The sequence below is a fragment of the Lontra canadensis genome, unplaced genomic scaffold (genome assembly GCF_010015895.1).
Source record: "Lontra canadensis isolate GAN:19392208 unplaced genomic scaffold, GSC_riverotter_1.0 scaffold1, whole genome shotgun sequence".
In the NCBI taxonomy this organism is placed as follows: domain Eukaryota; kingdom Metazoa; phylum Chordata; class Mammalia; order Carnivora; family Mustelidae; genus Lontra; species Lontra canadensis.
Window position 1 is genome coordinate 28,119,908 of NW_022630995.1, and position 14,475 is coordinate 28,134,382.

Below are 14,475 nucleotides of genomic sequence, written 5' to 3' on the forward strand. Positions count from 1 at the left end.
ATCACTCCACATAATCTTTGGAAAAATATGAACAGTTATAGATATACCTAATAGGGTTTGGTGATGACAAAGGTCAATTTATTTAGTGGGAAAACTGGATTTTCAATAACAAAGTCTCATAATCCTCAGTGCTTTCCAGCGGGTGGGAGGAATCAGATTTGCCAAATAAAGTCCTCTTGGAGTTCTGTGTGCTCTTTAATAGTTTCTATTAATTGTAACTTCTTGAACTAAAACCCCAATAGAAGTTCATGTTCTTTATTTCAGATGTACGCGAGAGCCAAAACATTGAACTGAAGTCATTACTTTGGATGATTGCCGATTGTTATCATGAAAGGAGGTGCTGTATAGGATACAAAAAATGAACCCATAGTATCTTTCATTTTTACCATGAATGAAGACATTGTTGTGATAGTTTTGTCATTCTTAGGGCCCTAAATGGGAAAAGACCAACTCTAACCAAGCATGTAGCCCTTATGTATCTCTAGAAAACACGGCTTAAGCCAAGTTCATTCATTCAACGTGACCTGAAAAGCAGACATGGAGGCTGATGCTGGGGAGACAGAAACAAAAGATACCATTCTACATCACAGCAGCGGCTTCTCACTAAGACCGAGGGAAGGAACCCTCCACAGCAACGAGTGATGTGATTGATATCACTGCGGCTGAAGAGTCAAATTGGAAGTTTCAAATACATCCTGTTTATTTTGAATGAAGAGAGACATGTAAAATATGAGTGTGGTACCTAGATGCATGGTCTTATCCTGGGAAGAGTTACCCATTCTTAATGTTTCCAAACACATTAAATACAAAGACATTCTTCAATCCTCTCATGTAAAAATAAAACATACATGGACACACTTTCAGACACGGAAATCTTTACCACTTTTTTCAATGTATCTCAGGTTTCCCTTGAAGGGACAACACCTCCAAATGAGTTTACCCCTTACTGATGTTTCGGCTTCAAACTGGTTTAAGCTAGCAAAAAGGCAGGGAAAATGGTGCAGTTGTATAAATGTCCCTTTGTTACTAGAAACGTAAAAAAGCTAATCCATACTCATGGCAAGTTCCCAATATGTCTCCGTCTATTCTTAAAGCGGAAAAATCACACACGCATGAAACATTAATGATAACTATCTTTAATACTGTGTCTTGACATTTGTTATTCTAGATAGTACTCCTAAAATATATGTCACTGAAATGACACAATAGCGTGTTTTTGAGATTTGATTATTCAACGCTAACAAAATATTCCTCCAATAAACCTAAGATCATAACACTGTCTACCATTTATAAAGACAAGCTGAGCTCTGTGCTGGGAATAAATATATGATGACTTTAATCTTTACAACAAAGTATATTATTATGATCCCCATAGAGGGCTGAAAACACAGAGGCTCAGAGTGGTTGAGAAACTCACCCAAGGGACACAGCTTGGTGAGTGGCTGACTACCCCAGCCTAATCTAAGTACTGCGATGGACTGAGAGCCCTGGTGGCTATTGTAGCTCTGACAAAGGACACAGACAATTGAGCAGTAAGTTGGCAGAAGGCACATAGCTCTGGCTGTCTACCAAAGAACACAAGAATGGGAAGAAAGAAGAGGACCAATATTAAAAAATGTGAGATGACGTCATTTAAGGGAAAAAAGAGCTGAAGATGTACTTCATATGAAGAACTAACGTTAACAAATCAAATACTTGTATTTCATTTAAAAAATACTCATTTGATGCATTCAACAGAAAGCTCTTCACATTTTCTGAAACATGATTCAGCATCCACAAATAAAAGTTGCTGTTAAATGATTCCTTTTTAACCTGAGTTCAGAACTTTCTGACCCCACAGGGACCTGCAAGCAACTAAACCATGACCCTTCACTGCCCCCCTTCATGCACAGCCTCACTTCCCTTTACTTGGTTTCAATTTTACGGTCAACTCTGTTACCACTTCCATATATACTCTCTCTACCCCTTAACTCTGCTCTCCTTTCCTGGCAAGACTCTCACCCTAGCTGTATCCAAATCAGTTATATTTAAATCCCTCTTATACTCTGTGGTAGTACCTACAGGTGGGAAGTACCTGGAGACAGACATATAACCTCCCTGATCAGTGTCACTTTCAATTACTGACCATGAATCAGGAACTGGCCACACATGCTGACTGAAAGCACACAGCATTTCCACTCTTGTCATTTTTCCGCTGTCACAGACAAGTATGTCACACCTCCTTCTCTCGCCTGCCCTATCTCCTTCCTGACTTACTTCCTGCCGATGACCTTGTTTCCGTTGTACTGAGGAAACCAAAGCCATCAAACCAGAACTTCTACAGGTTCCGCCCCATGTAATTGTCCTCGAGCTCAGACATCCCGAAACCCCAGACTCGTGCATCTGCCAAAGAGGCAGCCCATCATGTCCATAACATGGACAGAACTGTGCTCCTCCCCCAAAACCTGCTTCCTCCACAGATCAGCCCTATCAGGTAATGGCCGTCCCACTGTTCCACATCCTCAGTCACCACCAGATCCTCTGATTCAGCCTGGGGTCCTGTCCTTTCCTCAAAACCCACATCTATGGGTGCCTGAGTGGCTCAGCCAATTAAGCGTCTGGCTCTTGATTTTGGCTCAGGTCATGATCTCGGGTTGTGAGATGGAGCCCTGAGTCAGGCTCCGTGTTCAGCTTGGAGTCCGCTTAAGGTTCTCTCCCTCTCCCCCTGCTCCCCCTCACCCCGGCTCATGCTTGCTCTCTCCCTCAGAAAAACAAAAACAAAAAAACAAAAAACCTGCATACAGTCAGTCAGCAAATTCTCTTGGCTCTTCCTTTAAAATATATCCAGAATCTCACCACTTGGCATCACCACTGCCGCCATTACCTAGTCCAGTTCAAACCCAAGTTACATCCCGAATTTTCCACAATCTAAAACTCTCCAGATGTTTTCATCTTAATTATGAGAACAGCTGTCAGTGTCACATGATTCTGCCTCCCAAAGTCCTCTCCAGTCTATTACTCTCCCCTCCTTCACGCCTCCCCCTACAGCCTCCCCCCAGCAATCTCTGTCCTCCTTCCCAGTTTTATTTTTCATAGGACTTTTGCATCACTGTTTAACATCACAAAATTATTTTTGTATTTTGGCTCTTGTTGTCTCTCCTCTTCATTAGAGAAGGAATTTTTTTTGTTCACTGATGCAACTAGGCCTAAAAAGTTATCAGGCACAGAGTAGACTTTCAATATGTATTTGTGGAATGAACACATGAATGGAGCAACTCCCCTCGGATACGCAGCAAAAACCAGAATACCCATAACAATCCTGCATACACCAGCTCCACAAATTATAAAAACTTAGTTATTTCATGATCTCACTATATCTTTTATTGAAAGTTATTAGAGTTTCATATTAAGATTTAGAGCATGTAGAGGTACCTGGGTGGCTCATTCGGTTAAGCATCTGAGTCTTGATTTCGGCTCAGGTCATGATCTCATGGTGGTGAGACTGAGCCCTACACTGGGTTCTGCGCTGAGCGTGGAGCCTGCTTAAGATTCTCTCTCACCCTCTCCCTCTGTCCCTCCCTCCTGCTCGCACACCCTCTCTCCCTCTTAAAAAAAAAAAAAAAGATCTATAGCATGGAACCGTAAAATGACCACTAACAAGATTATGCAACAAGAAGACATGAAAAGGGAAATAAAGGGGCACAGTCAGTTAAGTTTGTGACTCTTGATTTCAGCTCAGGTTGTGACCTCAGGGTGGTGGGATCAAGCCCCACATTGGACTCCCCCACTCAGCGTGGTCGGCTTAACATTTCTCTCCCTCTCCCTTTTCCCCTTCCCACTGCATTCTAGTTCTCTCTAAGATAAATAAATTTTAAAAACCCTTTAAAAAATGAACATTTAAAAAAGGGAACTAAAACAAATAGACCCTAAGAAAAATAGCTGAGGTATCTGAATCTCATGGTCATAAAACTCTTAAGGAGGAAGTTCTCTGAAAACTATTTAAAGTAAAAGCATTTAAAGAGGATAAGGCTTAGCAACTTAAATAGAAAATTCATGATTTTAGAGCTGGAAAAAAATCGTAAAAATCCAACTAAATACTTTACACACAAGAAAACTGAGGTTCAGAGACATCGACTCACTCATTATTATACATCAATTAGTCACATAAAATAACCCACCTGTTCTCTCCACTCCATTTTATTACTCATTCATACATACGTAGGCTTTTATTAATTCCTAAACTGCACATTATTTACAAATGTGTCATAAATGAGTTAAGTCATAGTTTGAATACAAGATTTTATGCTTGCTAAAATTGTGTATGATAGCGTGCTTAGACTATATTTAACTAAGATTTATTTACATGTGTACTATCTTAAAATTTTTACAGCTCATTTGGAGGATCTACCCTCCTGTGTCATTTTTATCCTAACTAGTCCTATTATCACTCACAATAGCCTACTTTTTACATTGATATCTTATAAAAGCAATATCAGAAAAAAAAAACTTCACCACTTCACCAGTAACCTAAACTTCCAACTTCACCAGTAACCTAAAAAAAGCAATTAAAGCAGAGTTAATTTTTTTTTTTTTTTTTTTTTTTTGGTACTAAATACAGCAAAGAATTTCTTTATTCATGATGCTCAATGAAAGCAAGCTTTCATTCCATGCTGGGGTAATCTAGACTGCTTCTTCACTTCTTTGGAGCCAAAAGGTACTATGCCTTAAAATGTTCCTCCTCTTTGGCCCTGAGCAGAAAGATGATTAATTCAGCACTAAAAGGGGCACTAATCCAAGTGTCAGGAAAAAGAGAAATTGTTAAATTGTGGTATATCAATGGCAATGTTTCTAGGAAGAAATTGCTGTGGCTGAGGTCAAAGAAGCTGTTGCCTGTGTTCACCTCAAGGATTTAGATGTATTCCTGTCTCACACTGAGGTCTTTCATCCATTTTGAGTCTATTTTTGTGTGTGATGTAAGGAAATGGGGAAGCAGGGGGCAAAAATGAACTACTGGTACTTCATCAAGATCAAAAGATTTTGCACAGCCAAGGAAACAGTCAACAAAACCAAAGACAACCGACTGAATGGGAGAAGATATTTGCAAATGACATACAGATAAAGGGTTAATATCCAAAATCTATAAAGAACTTATCAAACTCAATACCCAAAAAACAAATAATCCAATCAAAAAATGGGCAGAATTAAAGGATTACTCCCATACTTCACGTGTACAGAAATTACCTTAAAAAAAAATAAAGGTTCCATATCAGTTGGTGGAAAAAAAAAAAAGAAAAAATGGGCAGAAGACATGAACAGACATTTCTGCAAAGAAGACATCCAGATGGCCAACAGACACATGAAAAAGTGCTCAGCATCACTGGGCATCAGGGAAATACAAATCAAAACCACAGTGACATACCATCTTTCACCAGTCAGAATGGCTAAAATTAACAAGTCAAGAAACAACAGATGTTGGCAAGGATCAGGAACCCTCCTACACTGTTGGTGGGAATGAAAGCTAGTGCAGCCACTCTGGAAAACAGTACGGAGGTTCCCCAAAAAGTTGAAAATAGAGCTACCCTATGACCCAGCAATTTCTCTGCTGGGTATTTACCCCAAAGATACAAATGTAGTGATCTGAAGGGGCATGTGCGCCCGAATGTTTATAGCAGCAGTGTCCACAATAGCCAAACTATGGAAAGAACCTAGATGTCCACAACAGATGAATGGATAAAGAAGATGTGGTTTATATACATACAATGGAATACTATGCAGCCATCAAATCTTGCCATTTGCAACCATATGGACAGAACTAGAGGGTATTATGCTAAGCGAAGTAAGTCAATCAGAGAAAGACACTTATCATACAATCGCTCAGATAGGAGGAATTTGAGAGGCAGGTGGGGGGGGTTGTGAGGAGTAGGGAGGGAAAAAAATGAAATAAGATGGGACTGAGGAGGGAGACAAACCATAAGAGATTCTTAATCTCAGGAAATGAACTGAGGGTTGCTGGTGGGTGGAGGGGGAGGGATAGGGTGGCTGGGTTATGTGCTATGGGGAGTGCTGTGAATTGTGTAAGACAGATGCTTCATAGACCTGTACTTCTGAAGCAAATAATACATTATATGTTAATTTAAAAAATTGTGGCATATCTAAATGGAAATAAAACAGAGCTGTTTAAAAAGTATTCAAATGAATTTTTATTAAAAAAAATGTCTGGGGGTGGGATGCCTACGTGGCTCAGTTGGTTAAGCATCTGCCTTTGGCTCAGGTCATGATCCCACAGTCCTGGGATTGAGCCCTGTGTTGGGCTCCCTGCTCAGTAGGCGAGTCTGCTTCTCCCTCTTCCTCTGCCCTACCCCCAACTTATGAGCTCTTGCTCAATCTCTCTCAAATAAAATCTTGTAAAAAATGGGGTTTCTAGGTTTTAATCCATGATTAAGACCTATATACCAGTATGAACTCATCTAGACTATATAAAAAAAAATACATATATATATGATAAATTTTTAAACCACTAACACTGGTTATTTTGCAGTGGTAATTAATAGACAACTTTTAAATATTTTTTTGTACCTGTCCATACTTTTTACTATGAAAATATGTTTTTACTTTATCATTAAGAAAGAGATCACTATTTTAGTGAAAAATTATTCTAAAACTAATCCTACTAAACATGTCCAATGTTAATCACAAAGCCAAACGCTTCTGGTAGAGAAAAGGATACATGGAAGTTAGTGTATTGCTTCTACATTTAAGATTCAGCGAAAAAAGATACAATCCTCTAAGTTTCTGTTTTAAGAACAACCTTATAAAATGCAAGACAAGCATGCTGCTTCAACGCTGAAAAAGATATTCACGTCCAAGTCCACAAGCAGCACGTGTATCATACTAATAATACTTGATATTACGTCAGGGACAACAGAAACATAAGTGAGAATATAAGCTTCATCATAAAGCCAAATATGTGTGTCCCTGCCAAGAAATCTTGAACATAATTAAAAATGTTGCAAAGCCACTTCAAGCATTCAGGTTTCCTTTAGACAAAAGACCAATACTAAAAATCTCATAGATGTAGGTGGCTAAATTTTAAGATAGCTTACTTAAATGCCCAGGTAGCTATGGGACACTGTCTTCTTTATGAAAATTAGGTAAAATAGAATTTAAATAATTTTCTGCAAAAAGTTTAATTTGGGGGGGAGGAGCAGCACCTGGCTGGCTCAGTTGGTATAGCATGATTGATTGATTGATTGGTACTCATGGTACTCTTAAATTGATTCTTGATCTTGCAGTTGTGAGTTCAAGTCCCATGTTGGGTATAGAGATTACTTAAAAAAATATAAATCTTCTGCAAAAAGTTTAAATAATCATTGAAGTAAAACACATTATACTTAAGTAGGGCATATACATTTTCAGACATAAAAGGAATCTTAATCTCAAAAACAAGTCACTATACTTTTCAAATATCACCTTCATTGCTCTATATCTCAGAAAATTAAAGCCAGTGAGGAGAAAAAAGAATTGAAGGTCAGGTTTTGAAATTCTTTTTTTTTTTTTTAAAGATTTTAATTATTTATCTGACAGTGAGAGAGAGAGTGCACGCACAAGCAGGACGAGCTACCAACAGACAGAGGGAGAGGGAGAAGCAGACTCCCCACTGAGCAGAAAGCCCCCCGACATGGGGCTTGATCCCAGGACCCCAGGATCATGACCTCAGCCGAAGGCAGCCGCTTAACCAATTGAGCTACCCAGGTGGCCCCAAAATCATTTTTAATGAAGTGACAACTAATATTAACCACTAAAACAAACAAAAATCTCTTCCTCCTAGGAGCTTACCTTCTAGTGTTCATTTATTTCACTTTCTCTTGGGCACCATGCTGGGTATGTCGAAAAAGAATAAAAGTGCCCAGCATAGATCAACATACTCAATTCAACAACAAAAAGGTAACACTGGTGTAATCGTACAGCATCAAAATTTAGAAAGCAGTGGGACACCTGGGTGGCTCCATCGGTTAAGCCGCTGCCTTCGGCTCAGGTAATGATCCTGGGGTCCTAGAATCAAGTTCCACATCTGCTCCTTGCTCAGCAGGAAGCCTGCTTCTCTCTCTGACTCTGCCTGCCTCCTCTGCCTGCTTATGCGTGCTCTCTCTCTCTGACAAACAAATAAATAAATTCTTAAAAAAAATTTAGAAAGCAGAAAGACCTATGAGAAGACAGGACTGAGGTTGGAAGACAGAAAGGGAGTGGAGGGTAGGCTTCTGGGGAGAGAGAGCATGTTAAATGAGCTTCGGGAAAGGTCTACAATCTGAGAGGAGAGATTTGCAGATGAAGAACTGATTTTTACCTTTTCATTGATGAAGAATTTATACTTAGTTTGAAGGAAAATAGGAAATGATCAAAGACATTTTGCGAGGGTGTGATAATGGGCATTTAAAGGATTTCTTTGCAAGAAGTTGAAAGACACGTTGGAATGGAGGGGAAAGGGTAGGGAGACTAGACTGGAAAAGGGGAGCAATGTGCTTCAGAACACAGTTGACCAGTAACCTAACAAGGAGTGGTATGGTTAGAGATTTCCAAAGGTACCTCTGAGTGCACCCCTGTAAGAACAGCAGCACCAACAGGGGGCAAGGGCAACAGGGTAACAACCTGGCCAGAACCACCCTCTGATTCCCCACTATACCTCCTGTCCTCTGCCCAGTACCAATCCTGCATCCTTAACTGCCCAGTATCAATACTGCATCTTTAACACCAATACTGCATCTGTCCACACATCCCTAGCAACACCCCGTCCCCCTTGACCATGACCTAAATCCAGCAGGCGAAAGTGTGACAAATTGGGCACTGGGGGCCACAATATTCCGTCTTTTGCACTAGATTAGCTTAAATGAAATGTTACAATATGAGAGAGGGAAGACAGTACAGGACTCGGAGTAAGAAGTATTTTTTAAAATTCTATTTTCCCGGGGTGTCTGGGTGGCTCAACGGGTTAAGCATCAGACTCCTGGTTTCAGCTCAGATCATGATCTCAGAGTTCTGAAATGGAGCCGCCCCCCCACCCCCCGCTTCTGGTGCCACACTCATTAGGAGGCTGCCGGAGATTGTCTCTCTCCCTCTGCACACCCCCCTGACCACCCCCAAACTCCCTCCCCCCACCCCACTCACTCTCTAAAATAAACAAGCAAACAAACAAATAGTAAAATAAAATTCTATTGCCCTGTTGAAAATATTTCACTTTTTCTCAGTCCCTGGTTTAGGAACTTAAAAGTACAGTATTAGCCCAGAATCAGGCATTTTTCTAACCTGGCAAAGCAGAAATGTTGTTTTGTTAGCTGAAGGGCGTCACGGGTAAGTAGACAGAATCTTTGAGATAAACATATGACAATACCTCTTTAGGAAAGACTTCAGTGAAGAAAGGATTTATAAATTAAGATTTTTAACTATAACTTTCAGTGTATTGTTATAGCCTTTAAGGAAAATGAGAATGTTTTTAAATAGTGCAAATTATGAGAACAATAACTTGAAGTAAAAGAGTTCACAATATTTTTGGATACTTTTTTAAAATCTGAGGTCGGGGGGAGAAAGAGCACAAGTGGGATGAGGGGCTGAGGGAGAAGCAGACTCCCTGCCGAGCAGAGCCAAAGAGATATGGGGCTCCATCCTGGGATTCTGGGATCATGATCTAAGCCAAAGGGAGACACTTAACTGACTGAGCCACTCAGGCACCCCAACATTTTTGGATAATTTAAAACTGATTTTCACCTTCTTTCTCATAAGTGACTCTGATTTTCTTATTACCCTTCCTACATAAAGAGCCGAAATTTTACAAATGTGTTTTGCTAACAGAAATACAGTCGTAGGGGGCCTGGGTGGCTCAGATGGTTGAGCATCTGCCTTTGGCTCAGGTCATGATCTCCAGATCCTGGGATGGAGCCCCATGTCAGGCTCCCGCCTCAGTGGGGAGTCTGCCTCTCCCTTTCCCTCTGCAGCTCCCCCTGCTTGTGCTCTCTCTCTCTCCATCCCTGTCTCTGTGTTTCTCTCAAATGAATAAATAAAATCTTTAAAAAAAGAAAAGAAAAGAAAAGAAAAGAAAAGAAAAGAAAAGAAAAGAAAAGAAAAAAACAGTCGTATTACCCTCCTCTTCCTCATTCAGAAAGGCTTTAAATGGGGCAAGTAGATTTTAGAAAAAGAAATTAGGGAGTGTTTAATTAAAGCCTAGTGGCTTGGGCCCCAAGCAGATGGGATCAACAGGAAAGGAAAAGGAATAAATCTTTCATCAGTCCAACACTGCTTATTATTTCAGAAAACGGCTGGGGGCAGAAGAGGGAATGTGACTAGAGTAAGTTTTATCTTGGGATTTTCCCTATAATCCAAATGTTTTCACCAGTTAATATAATCCGTGACAACATACCTGACATGGAATTACCCACACAGAGACTACAGAGGCTTTATGAAAGAAAGGAAAACGAGTATCATCTATGTGCTCTTTACTTATATTTATTTATTTTTATATATTTATTTATAAAGAATTGCTTTATTAGGATAGTGACTTGTTTTTCCTGATAACGAAAATATATCGTAGAAATTTTAGAAACTACAGATTAATACCATGAGAAAAAACAGAAACCACCCAGAACCCCGCTACCCACACATAAGTAACATTAACATTTGGTTTATTCTTCACCAATAAAGTAATTCCTGTGCATATATAGGACTTTTTTTTTTTTTAAGATTTTTTATTTATTTATTTGACAGAGAGAGATCACAGGTAGGCAGAGAGGCAGGCAGAGAGGAGGAAGCAGGCTTCCTGCTGAGCAGAGAGCCTGATGCAGGGCTGGATCCCAGGACTCTGGGATCATGACCTGAGCCGAAGGCAGAGGCTTTAACCCACTGAGCCACCCAGGCGCCCCTTTATAGGACTTTTTTTTTTCAAAAGTAAGATTTTGTAACTTTTCGTGCCTCCTATCACAAACATTTTTCCATGTCATGAAAAAGTCTGCCTTCCCAACAACTCCACACATTTTGATTTGCTTTCCATGTTTGTCAATGCGATATGTAAAAATATGGTAACTTACTGCTTTGCTGAGTATTCTTCCAATACAGGGAAGAAACATCCCCCTGCTCCCACCCTTAAAAAAGTCCATTTTTCCCTTGTGTGCTTGCCCATTTATGCTTATTTTTCATTGGGCATAATTTTCCCGTGGGTGTCTATCTCTCACTGTATTTTATCCTATCTTTTGAAAAGGTTTACTAGTATATAAAATGTAGACCTTAGAGTTTTAATTTGTTTTGGTATTTCTTGGCAATATTTTTCAAAACAGCATTTTTGTGATTATAAAAATAATCGTTGTTGTAGGAGATTTGGGAATATGAGGAAAAATATTTTTAAAAAGCTATAACTCTACCACCTCAAAATCCAATTTCTTTTTCATATATGTCAGTGAATATATCCATTGATACAAACAGGAACTTATAGGCAAACAGAAGTACCACAATCTTGTTCAATGTTATCCAAGACTTGTTAATTAAAAAAATGCCTGACATGTAGTAAGGACTTAACATTTGAAAAAATGGATATTTCAAAATTATATTTTACAAATTGAAGATAATAGTGTTAAATTTTGCTTTTTTACTCAATATGCAAGGATCTTTCAAAATCATGAAATTTTTTCAAAACTATTTCTGAAACTGAATTTTATCAACATAGATATACAATACATTAATTTAAGAACTCTGCAACGGGGGCTTTATTATGTGTTTCTTTTTCTTTTTTTTCATATTACAGACACACTGTAATGAACACATTCATAAATCTTCCTATAAAATTCAAATGATTACCTTGGTATATATTTCTAGATCCAGGATTATTGAGTCAAAGCTTACAAAGATGTACAGGTTTTAACACATTTTCCAATATTACTGCAAATCGTTATATGAATATACCCTTCACTTAGAAGCATAAAGAAAGATTCCATGGAGGCCACAACTCTTCTACAAAACTAGTACCACTATTACATCCTACTCTAATAGCGCTATATTTCCACGAAAAGTGTTGTTTCTATGGCTATGATGATTTCTGAAATGAAGTAATAAGTCCGTCTTAGATAATAGGAAGGGAATAATGTCTTCAAGCAAATACACTCACTTCAACCCTCTTCTGGAGCTTTAAGGAAAGCTGCTCAACTATGGCCCAGGAATGGTGACAGCACCCAGCATGCACGTTATTATCCCAAGAGTTGATCAACAGATTCTCCATTTTTTTCAAGCATGGACAAGAGATTAAATTTATCTTCACCAATGCCCTGGGTTTTGGGAGCATGTCCTTTGATTTTCCTTCATTAAAAAGACTACTTCTAACTAGATCAGACAATGACTAAATCACGTACTGAAGCCTTCAATATGCGAACATTTTTTACCTCTTATTTTAAAAACCGATTGTAAAAAGTTTGTCTAACCAATGAGTCATTTCCTTCATTTTAATGACATCAAAATAAAAAATATCCTACTCCATTTCTAGTTAGATTCACTAAGTAATTGTATTGAAAAGTATTTGGTTCTTGCTATGGAAAGGTCAAGCATTCCTGAAATCTGGGGGATTTTTTAAACGATTTTGAGAGAGAGAGGGAGGGAGAAAGAGAGAGCCCATGCGCATGCACCCGCACAGGAGCAGTGGGAGGGGCAGAGGGAGAGGGAGAAGCTGACTCCAAACTCAGCAAGGAGCCTGACCCAGGGCTCAATCCCAGGATCCCAGGGATCAGGACCTCAGCTGAAGGCAGAAGAGGCAGAAGCCACCCAGGCGCCTCTGAAATCCCGTTTTAGACTGCTTAGATGCTCCATTTCTTAATATAATTTAGCAGGCATTAAATTCACAGTTAGTGTCATTTTTTAAACTCCCTAAAACTCTGTGAATGTTGCCTAGTTGTTTTTCAATATATGCAGTATGATCTCATTTTGATAAAAACAAGTTATTTCCATGTAGGTATGTAATACGTATTCGTAATGAGCCTAGCGAAGAGTCCAGAAGGAGCACACATTATCTCTTGGGGGTAGGCTGGAGTGCAGGCTCACTCTGGGGCACTGAATGAATTTACGGTGTTACAGTGATGATGTTTCACATGTCTGCTCTTAACAAACCTAAGTGTTTTGTTGTTGTTTTGTTTTGTTTTTATGATGGAACTCTTCACAGAAATTTGACCTAGCCCAGTATAAAAATTCCTATCTCCTCTGGAGCTTTCTGATACAGCAATCTTTTGATGGATAAAGAGCCCCAATTCTTGTGGATCGATCTCTCCAGGCTGATTAGAGTCAGAGGCTTGCTTTCAGGGTATAGAACTGTTTTCTCCTTGCCAAGAACTAGCATGGAAGGAAGCAGGAAGAAACTTTGTGGTCTTATTGAGGGAACACTCTCGTAGAACAGCTGACTTCGCATGCCTTTATAATTAAGGGTAGTTTAAATATACTCTTGTTAAAGTCACAGAGGTTCGATGTTCCAAACCGGAGGGTTTCACTAATCAACCCGATGTCTCTCTGCTGTACGTCTAAAGTATGACTATGTTTTACAACGTAAGAGGAAGGATGCTCCAAACTAAATCTGCCAAGTTAGTGTGTGCGGGGCAGAACGCGGGGTTTTTTACGGCACTCCTTTGAAACCTATTTCAGAGCAAACTTCAGCACAAACACCTTTTCCTTCCTAAGGAACAAACCCTGTTTATTTACCGGGTTAAAAAACATCAACCCCCATGCTCTTCGTTACGTTTGAGACAAAGCCAAAATTGCCCTAAACTGCCCCATTTCACCAGGAGGTGACAAAAGTGTGTACACGCGCGCGCATAATCTGCCTTTTCACAAATCCCAGCACTCAGAACAGATAAAATAATTCCTCTTTTGAAATAAAAATCAAGAGACTGAAAATGGTGTGTTTCTCTCTCTCTCTTTTTTTTCAAATTCAACAACAGCCCTAAAATCTACCTTTGAGACCCTACACCAAACCTGAAAGCAGTTACCGGGGAAGCGGGAGAGGAGCAGGGGAAGGGAGCGAGGAGTAGGCTGAGAAGTGAAACGGAAGACAGTGCCAGGGGCTGGCTCGCTCACCCTTACCAATTCCTCCTCCCTCGGCACACATCACCGCATGACGGTCGCGACTCTCAAGGTGCAAGAGAAAAACCAGGCACAAATCCGAAGAGTGCCAGCGGGTTACGCTTCTACGCCAGCCATTTGCTTTTGCGGAGGCGGGTGGGGGAGGGCGGCGAGGGGGAAGAAAATCAATTCTCGGAAGACAGCCCCCAAACTCCCTGGCCCAAGCCGGAGGCAAACCAGGACCGCCTCCTCCTGCCCTCCTGGCACCGCTCCGGAGCCGCCGTGCTTCCGCGAACTGCCAATCGCCCGTCGCCACGCCTCCCGTGACGTAGGGGGCGTGGCCTGGAGGAGGCTGGCTTCCTCCGCGGGTGCTGGAGCGCCACTGCTCTCTCTCTGACTGTCCAGGAGATGCCCCGGTGGTCA

At 40.2% G+C, this 14,475-nt stretch overlaps 1 protein-coding gene across 2 annotated transcripts in view; it reads right to left on the reverse strand.

Moving 5' to 3' along the window:
* ATP10D (ATPase phospholipid transporting 10D (putative)) overlaps nt 1–14,222 on the reverse strand; it is a 103,045-nt gene extending 88,823 nt beyond the window's left edge. The window contains exon 1 of one of the 2 annotated variants that reach the window (XM_032852373.1): nt 14,074–14,222. The gene's annotated coding sequence lies outside the window, so the exon portion shown is untranslated. Of the gene's footprint in view, nt 1–14,067 lie in introns of both variants that reach the window. The other variant, XM_032852383.1, reaches the window with a different exon arrangement.
* Nucleotides 14,223–14,475: the final 253 nt, after the last annotated feature.